The sequence below is a fragment of the Malania oleifera genome, chromosome 12 (assembly GCF_029873635.1).
Source record: "Malania oleifera isolate guangnan ecotype guangnan chromosome 12, ASM2987363v1, whole genome shotgun sequence".
Taxonomy (NCBI): Eukaryota; Viridiplantae; Streptophyta; class Magnoliopsida; order Santalales; family Ximeniaceae; genus Malania; species Malania oleifera.
Window position 1 is genome coordinate 37,685,957 of NC_080428.1, and position 14,597 is coordinate 37,700,553.

The following is a 14,597-nucleotide window of genomic DNA, read 5'->3' on the forward strand; positions in this document are numbered from 1 at the left end:
ATGCAAAACTGAGAATGCAACTAATCACAATTTTGAATAACACTAATTTAAGTGCAATCAAGAACTTAAATGGAAATCCAATACTTCAAGAACTAAACCATAAATGGAACACGGAAAAAATCAGACTTTAATAATATTAAAATAAATCAAACTCAAGCAAAATTTAAATCCTAGGAGAATTTTTTGTTTCCTTTTTTTTATTTTTCTCTTTTTTTTCAATAAACTAAACCGAACTCTAATCCATTAAAAATTAATGCAAGTAAACAAATTTAAATCTAATGCTAATATTAATTTATAAGAAGAAGAAAATAACTAATTTAAATAATAGCACCCAAACAAACTTTAGAAATTAAAACTTTGAATAAACATAACACCCAAGCAAGCTTCAAAACTTAAAACTTTAAATAAAATTCCACCAAAAAAAAAATTATTCGATAATTTAAAATCAAGAACAACTAAAAGAAAAGAGAAGAAAGAAAAAAGAAAGGAAGAGAAATAGAATGAGAAAGAGAGAGAGAGAGAGAGAGAGAGAGAGAGAGAGAGAGAGAGAGAGAGTTATCAGGTAGCAGGTGGCTGGTCTCGGCTGGGATGGCTAGCACTAGTTGGGGAAGACCCTCGGGGTAGCTGGCCTCGGGTTGCAGCAGCAGAGGGAGGCTGGCAGCGGCTACTGGTTACAAGAGCACAGGAAGCAGCTGAGGAGATCTTCGGGTCCCTGGAGCAGCAGCAGCGGTGACTCACGACTATTGGGAACCAGGAGGAAGAAGCAGTAGATAGAGAAAAAGGAAGGAAGAAGGAGAGGAAGGGAAGAAGAGAGGAAAAAGGGGAAGGAGATGAAGGAGAAGCAGCGGGTCTCGGCTTTGGAGCAGTGGGGTTCTTAGGTAGGGGCAGCAAGGAGGGAGAGAGAGTTTGAGAGAGAGAGAATGGAGAGGATAGAAAAGGAGACAGAGAAGAGAGGGAGCTAGAGAGGGGAAGGAAAAGAGAAGAGGAAGGAAGCAGAAAGGAAGGGAAGGAGGAAAAGGGAGCCTGTGGGGCTGGTCTGCGGGGCTGAGGAAGAAAGGAAGGATAAATAGGGAAAGGGGGAGAGACCCTACTCGATGCCAGGGGTATCCGGATAGCACCAAGACCCGGCTGCATGGCCAAGTCACATCAATGGAATTTATATTTTTTTTTCTTTTTCTTTTTCTCATTTTTTTATCTGCGAACGAGGCCAATTGTGATCCTCCTTGAGCTCGTATCTCTCAAAGTTCAAAACATAAAAGTCATAGATAATCTTCTCATCTTTCTTTAGAATTTTGAATCGTCTCGATCAGAGCTTGGATGGAAAAATTATGCGTGAATTACGAACTGATGCCTGTTTTAGCTCTTGACAATTTTCCTGTGATAAAAAAAAATGCCAAAAATTCAGAAATTGCTCAATAAAACCCAAATATTATAAATAAGATACAATGTTAAAATATTGAGAGTAATTAGGTATTTAATTAAAAATATAAGCCCCAATACATGAATTAAAACACCTAATTACGCAGTTTAAGCCCATAATCACCCTCCCCCCCAACTAACATTTTGCTAGCCTCTAGCAAATAACGTGAATGAAATTCAGGGTGGTATCCACAAATACTAACTCTAGCAAACATGAACTTAATGCACATATGACACAACCATACCGTTTCACATACAGGGGTATAACTGAATTGCACACAAGCTCATCATATACAATGCACACAATTTTTTAGTAAGTCAATCATGCAAGTTTCATCATTATATAACATTTAAGAAGAGTATACTTGCATGAAGTTAACCAGAGGTACAATTCAGAGTTAATGCGGTCATATAAGTTCGAGTATAAACAGGTGAAATCTCGAGGAATGTGTGATGTGTGTGACTCATTACACCTAAGATACCAGTGGACACCTACAGAACGGTCGTTTTGACTTAGCCCAATCGGTACACCCTAAAAAAACACTCAAAAAGAATGGGTTCACTTGTCATATGTGAGGAGGAGTGTCGTGATCAAGCATCCCACATATTGCAAGGAACAAACACTAAATATATGGAGTGGACTAGTCTAAAAAGGATTTAGCCTATCTATGAGGTGTCGGGTCCTTCACCCTAGCATCTTCTCACCAACTCACCATGTCCAACCGAGACCACCTTAGATCAACTTATTCACAAACTTAAGGTGAATACATATGAGATATTAAACGGTTGAAGAATCTTCATATGTGGAGAACATGTGTCGTGACCTTGACTTTTTATGGTATTTCTATGGAGTAGGCATTAGCATTTCATTTCATGTGCATTCCTACTTCTTATTCTTTCTTTTGCTCATTCTTCAATTTCTATCCTTTCTTGGTCAATTAGAACAATCATTACACTTCTTTCATTATCTTCATACCACCAATGGGAATTAAGCTCGAACAATAGTCCATGAAATAAGTCTATCTCTAGGGGTGGTTCAGCCTTCACATCTTGAGTAAGCTATAAGACTTAGGTTTCTATCTCCCCACTAGATGTCATCTGTAGGCTAGCAAGTTAAAAATAGAGCCTAGTGTACAAGGAATCGTTCAGAGGAAAGGAGAATCGAGTTTTATGAACTCTGATTTGATGTTAACACTCAAAAGGATGATAAATGGCTTAAGGATATCTCACAAGGTGTCATAGTCGCCACGGGTGTTCTCTCAGTGCTCACAAGGAACCCTAAGTGCAATGAATTACGTGAATGTGTCTATTCAGCCTCATGAGATGTCGTGTAAATACAAGAGTTTATATAGCCATATTAATACAAGTGTACTACCAATCAATTTTTCATTGAGTTATAAAGTCATATAAAGAGAAAGAGTACTAGTGGTACTTACCACTTTTTAGGAAGATCCCTAGTCTCTTGGTTTTCCAAGAAATGGAATTTCATAGTATTATCTACTGCTGAGGCTGAATACGTTGTTGCAGGTAGTTATTGTGCACAAACTCTATGCATAAAACAACAACTCAAGGATTTCAATTTGAAATATTCAACGGTACCGATCAAATGTGATAATACAAGTGCCATAAATATTTCAAAGAATCCTATCTCTCACTCTAGAACTAAGTACATTGACATTCGACATCATTTTCTTAGAGATCATGTGCAAAAGGATGATATAATTCTTGAATTTGTAAATACAAATGAATAATGGGCTGACATCTTTACTAAACCTCTTTCAGAGAATAGATTCATTTCAATACGATGAGAATTAGGTTTATTACATAGTAGAGAAGTGATTTGAGAAAAATACTTTAATGTGTGTGAGTGGATAAGCTAAAAAGAATATGTAAGTCATAAGCCCTGAAGGATAGGTGACTGACACTTTATTATCAGTCGACTCAAACTACACTGACTTACTAAGTATTTTAGGTTCAGGATCATCCGGTGATTGACTCCTTGAGTGTAGCTGACTAACTTACCACTGACTTATGAAATTTGAAGAAATACACAAGTCTTGCAACTGACTCTTCAAGCACAGTCGACTAACCCGCGGCGGTATATATATATTTAGTATTTGTAAAAACCCTAACTTTTCACATCTCAAACAACTGACCATATACCTCCACTCTCCCAAACTCTATCTCTCTTTCTCTCTCTCTCTCTCTCTCTCTCTCTCTCTCTCTTTCATCTTCAAGTCCTATTTCTTGAAGATTAAACTGTTTAAACCTCAAAATATCCTTCAATCTTTCATTCCCACTTCGTTTTCAAGAATTTCATCGATTCTTTTTTTCAAGAATATGCCTAGAACCAAGCATGCGGCTGATCAAGGTCCCTCTCAAAGGGATGATTCCAACAATATTGAGAAATGGTTGATGACACCTCACACAAAGCAAATCTACAAGTAGCATTTCGATATGCCAAACCCATATTTGGTAAGGTTTTGGATCTTAAGTTCTTTAGAGATGAATTTCACAATATTTTGCTATTATTCACTGCTTTGGGTTGGGAAAGTTTCATTACTTATCAAGCAAGGGGCTCTTATATCCAAATCTTGTGAAATTATTTTATGCAAATATGGTGAAGGGAGAAACTATATGCTCCACAAGGGTTATGGATAAATCTTTTGCAGTGGCCCCACAAACTTTAACTGCTAGATTCGGAACCCAAAATGGAGAATTTAAATGTCCATTGATTGGATCATCTTAGATAATGGCTCAAGGTTTTACTCTTGAGGAATGTTTACCATTGATAATAAAAGAGGCTCTTGTATATTTTGGTAATCCTCCATTGTGCCATCAACTTAACCTTCAAGCCCAAATCCTTCAGATTCTCATCATGTACAATATTTTTCCAAGAGTAGGATCACATGATCACATTTCCTACCTCGACTGTTTTGTGATGTGGTGTTTGCTCAAGGTAAAGAAACTTGATCTACCTAGTCTTATTTTAAAATGGATGATCACACAAGAAGAGGCTAGACGAGTTTATTACCTTATGGAGGAGTGTTGAACCATATTTTTTATAATTTAGGTGTTACCACTTCATCTACCTATTCATAACTCGCACCCGCTATGATATGTTTTCATCTACGATAATTAAAAAAATGGGTTACAAAAAAAATAAAGGGCATGGTTAGTTGCCAAAGGGCATAAGAGGATGTAGGGAACCTTAATAGGTTCCTGAACCCCAGCAAGATGCACCACCAGCAAATGATGCACCCTCCTGGTTTGTAGCTTATTAGTAGCAGCAGAATGCTTTCTATGGTGAAGTGTGTACTAGTTTTAGTTCACTTCAGTCGTGTTATAATTCCTTGGATCAGCGTGTTGGATGCATTAAACAGTATATGGAAAGTTCTTCATCACGTGGCAAAGCTCCTATGGAAACAAACTCTGGAGGTGAAGATAAAGATAATGAGGAAGGCAATGAATCAGACAATGACAATGAAGATTAGTTCTGCTTTATTACAATTTTTTTAAAACAACTTTGGGTTGTAATATTTGAGCTATTTTAAGCTCTTTATACTGTTTTCCTATATTTTTTCTTATCCTGGATATGACATACTTCATTCTAGTTGTCGCAACGTCCTCTTGCGCGGGGCGGAAACACCACCATGTGTGTGTTGCCTCGGGGTACGCGAACAGGAAAAGTTGGATTTTAAAATTATATTTTTACTTAAAAACAATGTGTATGGAGTCTCCACTAACCTTTTAGTGTGGTCAGAACACTTTATTACTACCTAATTAAGGGTAGAATCGGTTTGCGTTACCAGAGTTGGGCTCGAGAGTTCAGTTACGCAAGGGAAAGGTATTAGCACCCCCTACGTGCCCGTTCTTGCGAATGATACCTAATTAATCGAAATTATTCCAAAATAATTTTAATGTGCCTTTGAAATTACTCCCATTCAAAAATTATAAAGAAATGCACAAAATAAAATACTATATTAGTATTCCCTCAAAATCAGGGCATATCGTACTCTAAAGAGCTCAATGTCTTCAATTGCAATCATTGGGATCGAAATATCAAGAAAATAGGGTACAAATACTCTCCCAGGATATTTGAATTTTGTAGAGTTTTTATGAGTATGAAAATAATATTCCAAGAGGTTTGGAATTTACATGGGGATGAAAAAGTTGTAAAGATGAGTTTCCCCAACTCAAAAATATTTTGTATATTTTTTTGTAATTTTTCTGAATTTTTATAACAAAAATTTCATATGTATCCCCAAATTTGAAATTACAAAAAGGGAATTAAAGAGAAATAATGAACATCAAGACAAGAATATTTTTATAGAATTTTTCTGAGTTTTCTGAATTTTTGTATTTTTCTTGATTTTTTATAAGTTTAAAAACAATTTTTTATCTAAAAGATATCCTTGTGAAATTTTGTAGTTTTTCCTTTTAATTTTTTTTTTTTTTGAATTTTAACATAAAAATTATTTTTAGATGAAAAGCAATGAAAACAAACTTGGAAATGTTCTTTGTAATTTTCCCCAATTTTTTATTTTTTCTCTAACTTTTATGATTTTTATGGGTTTTTGAGTGAATTTTAAATGAATTATTTATGTATTTAAAATGAAAAAAAAAAAAAAGGAAAATTGGTGCAAACCAGTTCAAGGGAGTGGACCAGTCTAGTGTTGATCATTCTTGGGGGAAAAATCATTTTAAGGTCTAGTCAAAACCATATGCCACGTAGCGTGCTTCGAGTGGAGGGGCCTAGAAAGTGAGGATAGCTGATGTGGCAATATCATAGGTGTCTGTTGAGAGATGATGATCCAACGGCTTGCAGCAAGCTGCTACAAGCATTAATGGTGCAGGGACAGGCTGCCATGTGTTGGTTGATGCATGTGGGGGGACGGACACACGTGCATGGGAGAGCTAGCTGTGGTTAATGCTTCTGACATAAGAGTCCTGACCGTTGATGCGAGGCGATGATTTAATGGCTAGGAACAAAGATACTCTGGATTACTGAGGTAGCTTCATCTGGTACGTGGACAGAGGGCGCAGATCCAACAACTTCGAGACAGCCACGTGACCTACAGCACGTGTAGAGGGTTGAATCTCCACGTGTTGCATATCATAGGGGATCAGACACCACGTGTCATGATCCCATTGTCCCAACACCCAGCAATACAAACCATAATTTTTGGTTTCTTTCATTTTTTTTCATTTCTCTTTTTCCATTCTTTCCTTTGTACTCTCTCTCTCTTCGCATCCCTGTAAACTAGAAACCCTAAGCCCCCATTCTTCTTCCTCGAATCCTCTACTCCTTTCCCCCTTTCTCTACAACTCTGTGATTCAAAACCCTAGCTTGTTGCCTGAAGTCCCCCCTTCTCCTTCCTTTCGCCTTTTCTCTGAAGGTTTGAAACTCTCTAAGATCCCTTCTTTTCTCTTACCCTCTTATCTTCACTCTTGCAAATAGGAACCCTAATCCATGTTCTTCGCATAAATTTGGCCTGTCCCCTTTTCTATACTGTTCTCTGTCCTGAACCCCATATCCCAAAAAAAACCCTCTTCTTGGATTGCAGCTCTCTCCTTTCCATACCCTACATTCTCTAAATCTTGAATATCTATCCCCCCCCCAAGCTCTTCCCTCTCTCTCTCTAATTCCCTTACTTATCCCTATGTCTTTTACTCTTTCTAAAAGACATCTGCCTTTCCATAGAAAACCTATGTCTTGACCTCCCTTCGATGCCCCCTATTCAACTAACAATGGGGGTTAATCTGCATTTTCCATGGTGGGGAGAATCAAGCATTAGAAGATGCTCATAGGATCAGATGCAAAATCGAGGGAGACACCTAACAAAGAGCACTTCCCAAGATCTAAGTACCTTCCCTCTCCCTTTTTTCCTTTGCTTTTCTAAGAATCATCGTGAATGTGTATGATTATGGGTATGAGTTGTGTTGTTGTGGATCTGAATATTGAATTGTTGGACCTGTGATTCAAGCTTGTGTATGAACTTGCTTAGGGTTAGGGTTAGGGTTGTGAATTTAGGATTAGGTTGCAGGACGGGGACAAAGACAAGTTGAACCGTTTTCGACCAGGTGGGTGAGCACCGGGTTGACTCACTGGAGTCAACTCGTGGGAGCATACGAGCTAGCTCGTTTGGACCTGAGCAAGTCACGTGCCTGTAGGCACATGTAGGAGTGTGCCCATGTGGGCTTGGTTTAGCTTTTGGAAATGAATGGGCCTTGGTTGGTTTTCAGATTAGGCCTAAGCCAGGTTAAAAAATTTTCAAATGGGTCGATTAGAAAGGTCAGAGGCTGGTTCTCTTAAAAAATGGGCTCAGGGGTGGTTTTGAAACAAAGTTGGGCTAGTTAAGTTTAAAAATGGGCAGGGCCGGTTGGATCTTAAAAATGGGCTTGATTGGTTTAAAAATAAATGGGCTATTTTTTTTTTAAAGAACATAATGGGCTGGCTTTAAAACAAAAAAAAGAAAAAATAGAATGGGCTTTGAATTGTGTTTTAAAATGGGTTGGTCTGGGTTTATTTGGGCTTTGGGTTAAGAATTAAAAAGGGTAGGGTCTTGTTTTAAAATAGGTTTAGGGTTGAAGGTGTTGGGTCGGATATCAAAAGCTGGTTCTAGGAGTTATGAGTTAGATTCGGATCAAAAGCTCCAAACCTTGATTCGGGATAGAAATCTAGGTAATTTTTCAAAATGGGTTTGAACCCGGATTAGGGGTCGGGTCTGAGCTTGAACCTGAGAGAAGGGGGGAAGGGCACCTACATTCAACTCATACTCAACCTATCATCATATAAATTAACAAAATAAGAGGGGAAATTAAAATTTTCACCTTAACCTCACTTCTCCTCTGGTCTTCTTTTATGGTGGGTGAGCTCCTGGGCTTGTCTGATATGACACTCTGAGTTTCTGGCTATGGCCTTCACTTCTTTCTCCTTTCTACAATTTGATAGAGCTTCTCTACCTTCTGAGACTTCCCTAATTTCTGCAGAACCTCCTTCTTCTAGCTCACTCTTCTCTCGGTGAATTTCTATCTCTCCTCCCTTCCTGATTTTTCTCTTATTTTTCAATTTTGACAGAGTATTGCTATGCTTCTAATGCGTGTCTAGCTATAGTGCAACACTCCCTATTTATAGGGAGTCTGGGAGTCCTTTGGCGCCAAACTTTGTTGCTAAAATTCCCTCTAACGAGCTTTGGTAGGGAATAATTCTCTTTTGATCTATGCATGTGATTTCCTCTCTCTTTTTTATTTTATGAATTTTTGGCTAACTGATTTCACCTATTTTTGTGCGCAGGTGACTTAGGAGGTCCAACTTGCAGCACTGGACTAGTGGACATGGCATCAGCATTGTTGTTATTATTATTATTATTATTATTTTAATTTCTGCACACATGTACCCCAAAGTTGTTTCCCCCTAAAACTCTTATTTGTACCAGGCTTTCCCTTTAGTATGTATTTCATTTTCATTTCCCTGTACTTGGCACTTTATTTTTTCATTTTTTGTATGTACCCCCCATGTGGCTTTGTACTGCACTTTCTATTTTTCTTGTAATATTTCCTGTGTTTGTACTTCACACGTGCACAAGTGCTTTCTCCCTAAATAAAAGTTGTGATGTATACACTTTTTAAATTTTTGACCCTTGGTTAATAAAGCAAGATTTTGACACCCAAACAAATCCCCTATTTTGAAAATTAATAAACCTAAAATCAATGACTCACTTTAACATATGAATTTTAATGGACTAAACTGATGAACTCAATTCCAAGATTTGAATGACTCCCGAACCAAAAACCCAAAGAAGCGGGGAACTTGATTTTTCAGAAATAAAAAGTAGCAAATTCGAGACTTAAAATAAAATGAACAATATTCAATCTCGAGTTTAAGACTCAAATTAGAAGAATCATGCGTAACCTAAAACTTGGTTAAAGGTTTGAAGGACTTTGACCTGATTTTTATTTTGAAACAAAATTTTGAAACTCCAGGCTCTAAGAATACTTAAGTACGAGACACAAAAATTTGAAAACCTAATAAAAGAAACACACTAGAATTTAATCTAATGATTAGAAAAACCTATCCTAATAGGGACTGATTACTGTGGGGACTCAATTAGACAACAGAGATTAATTTTAAAGAAAATAGGGACAATCTATTTTAAATTTCAAAAAATTTACATGACTCGTTTAAACCATTTTTGAAACTTTTATGGTGTTCCTCTAATTGACATAAAAAGTACTCAACTATGGGAGATCATGGGTCTTAATTTTAGAACAAAAGGGGTTTGTTTAGGACTCAACGCCAAGACTTATTGCACCAGGTTTCCTTAGGTGGCCTGGTTATTTGGGTGTCCACACTTGCCCCTTTTTGTAGGCTTTGTTGCTTCAATGTAACAGTAGGAACTCTCCTACATTATTTGTAGCAACAAGCCTGCAGAGATAAAAGACACCTATTTAACCGGGCCACACGACTGCCTAGGTCTTTCAGATCAATCAAGTGTTGTTTCTGCCAATCAAGGATAAGAAAAAAGCAAACAGGGAAAAATAGGAAGGTTGCATTTATTCTAGGAAGTTAGTTGTATGCAAATTTTGGTTAGAAGTTAGCGAAGGTTAGTGGTTAGTGGAAAGTATAGAATTTACAAAGGTTTGAAGAGGATTTGCATTAGATGCCAGAATCTGAGCTAGCGCATTGGAGAGGATATCGTGCATCAGATGTGAAAACCCGAGTTAGCGCATTGGAGAGGATGTCGTGCATCGGATGTGAAAACCTGAGCTACCGCACCGAAGAGGATGTCGTGTTGGATGTGAAAATTTGAGCTAGCGCATCAGAGAGGATGTCGTACATCAGATGTGAAAACCCGAGCTAGCGCATCTAAGAGGATGTCGTGCATCGAATGTGAAAACTCAAGCTCACGCATCGAAGAGGATGACATTTTGGATGTGAAAACCCAAGCTAACGCATCGGAGAGGATGTCCTACACTGGATGTGAAAAATCGAGCTAGCGCATCGTAGAGGATGTCATGCACTGGATGTGAAATACCAAGCTAGCGCATCTAAGAGAATGTCATGCCTTGGATGTGAAAACCCAAGCTAGCACATCAGAGAGGATGTCGTGCATCAAATATGAGAATCCAAGCTAGCATATCATAGATTCATGCATTGGATATGAGAATTCGAGCTAGCACACAGGAGAGGATGTTGTGCATCGAATAAGAGAATCCGAGCTAGTGCATCGGAGAGGATGTTGTGCATCGGATATGAAAATCTGAACTAGTGCACTAAAGAGGATGTCGTGCATCGGATATGAGAATCTGAGCTAGCGCATCGAAGAGGATGATGTGCATCGGATATGAAAATCCGAGCTGGCACATTAAAGAGGATGTTGTGCATCAGATATAAGAATTTGAACTAGCACATTGGAGAGGATGTGGTGTAAAACCCCGAGTGATAGAAGGTTACTCAGGTGCCGGATTCTGAGTTTTTTTAGGATTGTTTACTTTGAGATTTGGAAAATGATTTTTTAGGTTTGGAACAAAGTTGGTCCACTGGGAATAATCAATAGGGCACAAGATCCAGAGATTTTTTGAAAATGAGTTTTTTTTTTTTAAAAAAAAATAGTTGATCAGCTGGGGCATGATCAATTGGGTACAAGATCCCGAGGTCCTTTTGGAAAATGAGTTTTTTTTTTTTTTTTTAAATAGTTGATCCGCTAGGGAATGATCAGTCAGGTACGAGATCCCGAGGTCCTTTTGGAAAATGAGTACTTTTGAAAAATGGTTACCCTACTGAGGATGTGGGTGTGAGATCTCGAAATTCTTTGGCTATCTGTAGCTGACTTGATTTTGAACTCAAAGGCCTGTGCCCCAAAAAGGAGGCAAATCAATCATTTCGTGAGCCTATTTTCCCCTAGTTATGGACATTAAGGAAACAAAGGTTGCTTATTGGCAATAGATACAAAGGTTTGTACAACATAATCGATGTGAGTGAATGTAGCTATATGATGCATGTTGCTACTTGTGGTGCTGAAATATGGGGACGAACATGCATGAACTTTCCTACTACAATGCATGAAATGCATGATGGTGCATGAATCTTCCTTTTCTTAGTGTGCCTGTATTTACTGACCCCCACCTCTAATCTTTGGCTATGCTTTCCACATGAGAACTGCCCCAGTTTTACTGGTCTTGTCCATTCTTTCAACTTGCGTAAAGGTACCAGAAATCTACCCCAGTGTTTACTTGTAACTGATCCTGGCTATGTTTTCAATACAAGAACTGCCCCAGTTTTACTGGTCCTAGCTATGCTTTCAACTTGTATGAAGGTGCCTAAAATCTGCCCCAGTGTTTACTTGCAATTGATTCTAGCTATGTTTTCGATATGAGAATTGCCCCAGTTTTACTGGTTCTAGCCATGCTTTCAACTTGTGTGAAGGTGCCTGAACTTGTTCCTACAAAATTTGAAGACTGCCCCAGTTTCGGTCCTCGGCCGCTGGTCTGGGCCAAATTACCCATTCCTTTTTCCTTGATGAATGTGATTGGAGTTTATAGCCCTCTTGACTATCTCTCCTTCCTCAAAGTAAAAGGTTTTGGAAATAGTCATTTATTTATGTCATCAATTTGTCAAGTAAAGAGGTCAATATGTACAAAGGATATTTTGCTATTTGTAAGTGCTATGCTCAGGAAATGGAAGTATTTACACTAATATCACAGAGTCAATTGAGGTTGATGTTAATTTATCAAACTAGCCCTAGAATAATTGACCTTCCCCCTTTTCACAAACTGCCGCAGTTTCACTCAAGCAATCCTCTTATGCCGTAAAAATCAAATGGAACTCTCTTTTGTCTAACTACTTTTCCATGGTCTTCTCTAATGTTTTGATCTCAAGATAGTTTTTCAGACTCGGGACAAAATGTAAGCCTCAAGATATGGGTTCTCGAAAAAATAAGTAAATCAAGGTTCAAAATTCCCTTCCCTAAATGATATCTACTGCCCCAGTTTGTGGTTTTTGCAAGATATTGACCGAACTTGTCGTTTGAACAAGTTGCCTATGTACCTGTTCAGGATCATGTCATTACATAGTTCAAACTCAATCAATGAGTCTAACAAATCATTTGAGACAACAATGCATGTCAATCTATTCAGGACTTTCATTTTGGATCATAATATTGGCTAGGGGTATTGGTTAAATAAAGGAATGGTCGAATTAGGCTCAAACCTTGTTGATTTTATAAAGGATAATCAATGGTCAATGATCACATCTGACGCACGTCTTTTTTTTTCACTTTCTTTTTTCTTTTTATTTTGCTGTGTTTTTTGCTTTTTCTTTCATTAAGGGATCTTATTTTCACAGTCCTTCAAGACTAATTTTGGGACTAATCCTTTTAAAACTACCCCAGTGTAGGGCATGATCATTCAACGGATAAGTCAAAAATCAAATTTTCAAGCTCCAGAGGGCTAGCAAAGGGTTTGTTTTTGCGTTTTGTGGGTAGCATAAAGATGGCCTTCCGTCACTTTGGCACTTAGTTGTTGTCTCTCAAGATTTGTCAAACTCTTGAAACTCTGTCCCTGGTTATATTTTGGAAAATGACTTTTTAGAAGAAAAATGGATCAACATTCAGGCACAACTTGGTTAGCAAGAGAGACATCATTGTTTGGTGTTTTTTTTTTTTTTTTATTGGAAGCTGGTCGGCCAAAGACAACCATCAATCATTCAATCCAAACATAAGATGACCACAGATCCATGGAAAAAATCATAGACATTTTATTGAATTTTTTTTAGGGTTTACAAAGGCTTTTAAGCAAACTACTTTTTTACAGCATCTGAATTAATAGGGTGTAAGAGGTCGGTCCCGTCCATATCTGCCAATAACAAGGCACCACCTGAAAATCCCTTCTTTACCACGTAAGGTCCTTCATAATTGGGTGCCCACTTGCCACACGGGTCTGTATAAATTGGCAAAATCTTTTTCAATACCAAGTCCCCCTCCTGAAACTTTCGAGATCGCACCTTCTTGTTGAATGCCCTCATCATTCTCCTTTGGTACAACTGCCCGTGAGCTATGGCGGCCAATCTTTTTTTTTTCAATCAAGTTCAATTGATCATATCTGGACTGCACCCATTTGGCATCGGTCAATTTTGTCTCCTTCAGGACTCTCGGAGGAGGAATCTCTACTTCTATTGGGATTACATCCTCCATTCCATACAACAAAGAGAAAGGGGTAGCCCCTGTGGAGGTTCGAACCGTGGTTTTATAAGCCATCAAAGTGAAAGGGAGCTTCTCATGCCAATCTTTATAAGTTTCGGTCATCTTTTCTAGGATTTTTTTTATGTTCTTATTAGCTGCTTTAACTGCCCCGTTCATCTGTGGCCTATATGGAGCTGAGTTATGACGCCTAACCTTGAACTGACTACACAACCATGTCAGTACTTCATTTTTTAGGTTTTTGGCATTATTCAAGATTATTCTTTCTGGGATCCCGTACCTGCAGATTAATTCCATCTTTAGGAAACGACTTATGACATTATGAGTGACACTGGTGTATGATGCAGCTTCTACCCACTTAGTGAAATAGTCAATCACCATGAAAATGAATCGATGCCCGTTGCTAGCCTTTGGGGTTATTGGCTCGATCACATCCATACCCCATACTAAAAAGGGCCAAGGTGCAAACAAAACTTGGAGTGCAGCCAGTGGAACTTGTATTCGGTCTCTGTAGATCTGACACTTGTGACACTTACGAGCATATTCCATGCAATCTCTCTCCATTGTCATCCAGTAGTACCCGCTTTTGAGGATTTTTCAAGCCAATGAGTGGCCTCTGGCATGGGTGTTGATCTTATAGGTCACACCCAGTTTTGATAATGACAAATACTCTAGTATTTGATAGCTTTCAAGTTTGTGCGCAGGTTTGTATTAGCAAATCAATTGATGGCACACGAAGTAAATCTTGAAGACCCTGAAGATTATTTCTTATTGTAATTTATATTATTTGGATCTGTAATAATTTATATCGGTCTGTAATAATCTCTGCATGTCATGCATGTAGGTTTTATAAGCTCAACATGACCATAGACTGACCATAGGGTAGCGAATGTCATTAGGGCACCCTTCGGTCGATCGACATCGGATTTTTTGGGACTATCTCAAAATGGCCCTTGAAAAGACCTTAGGTCCCTACAC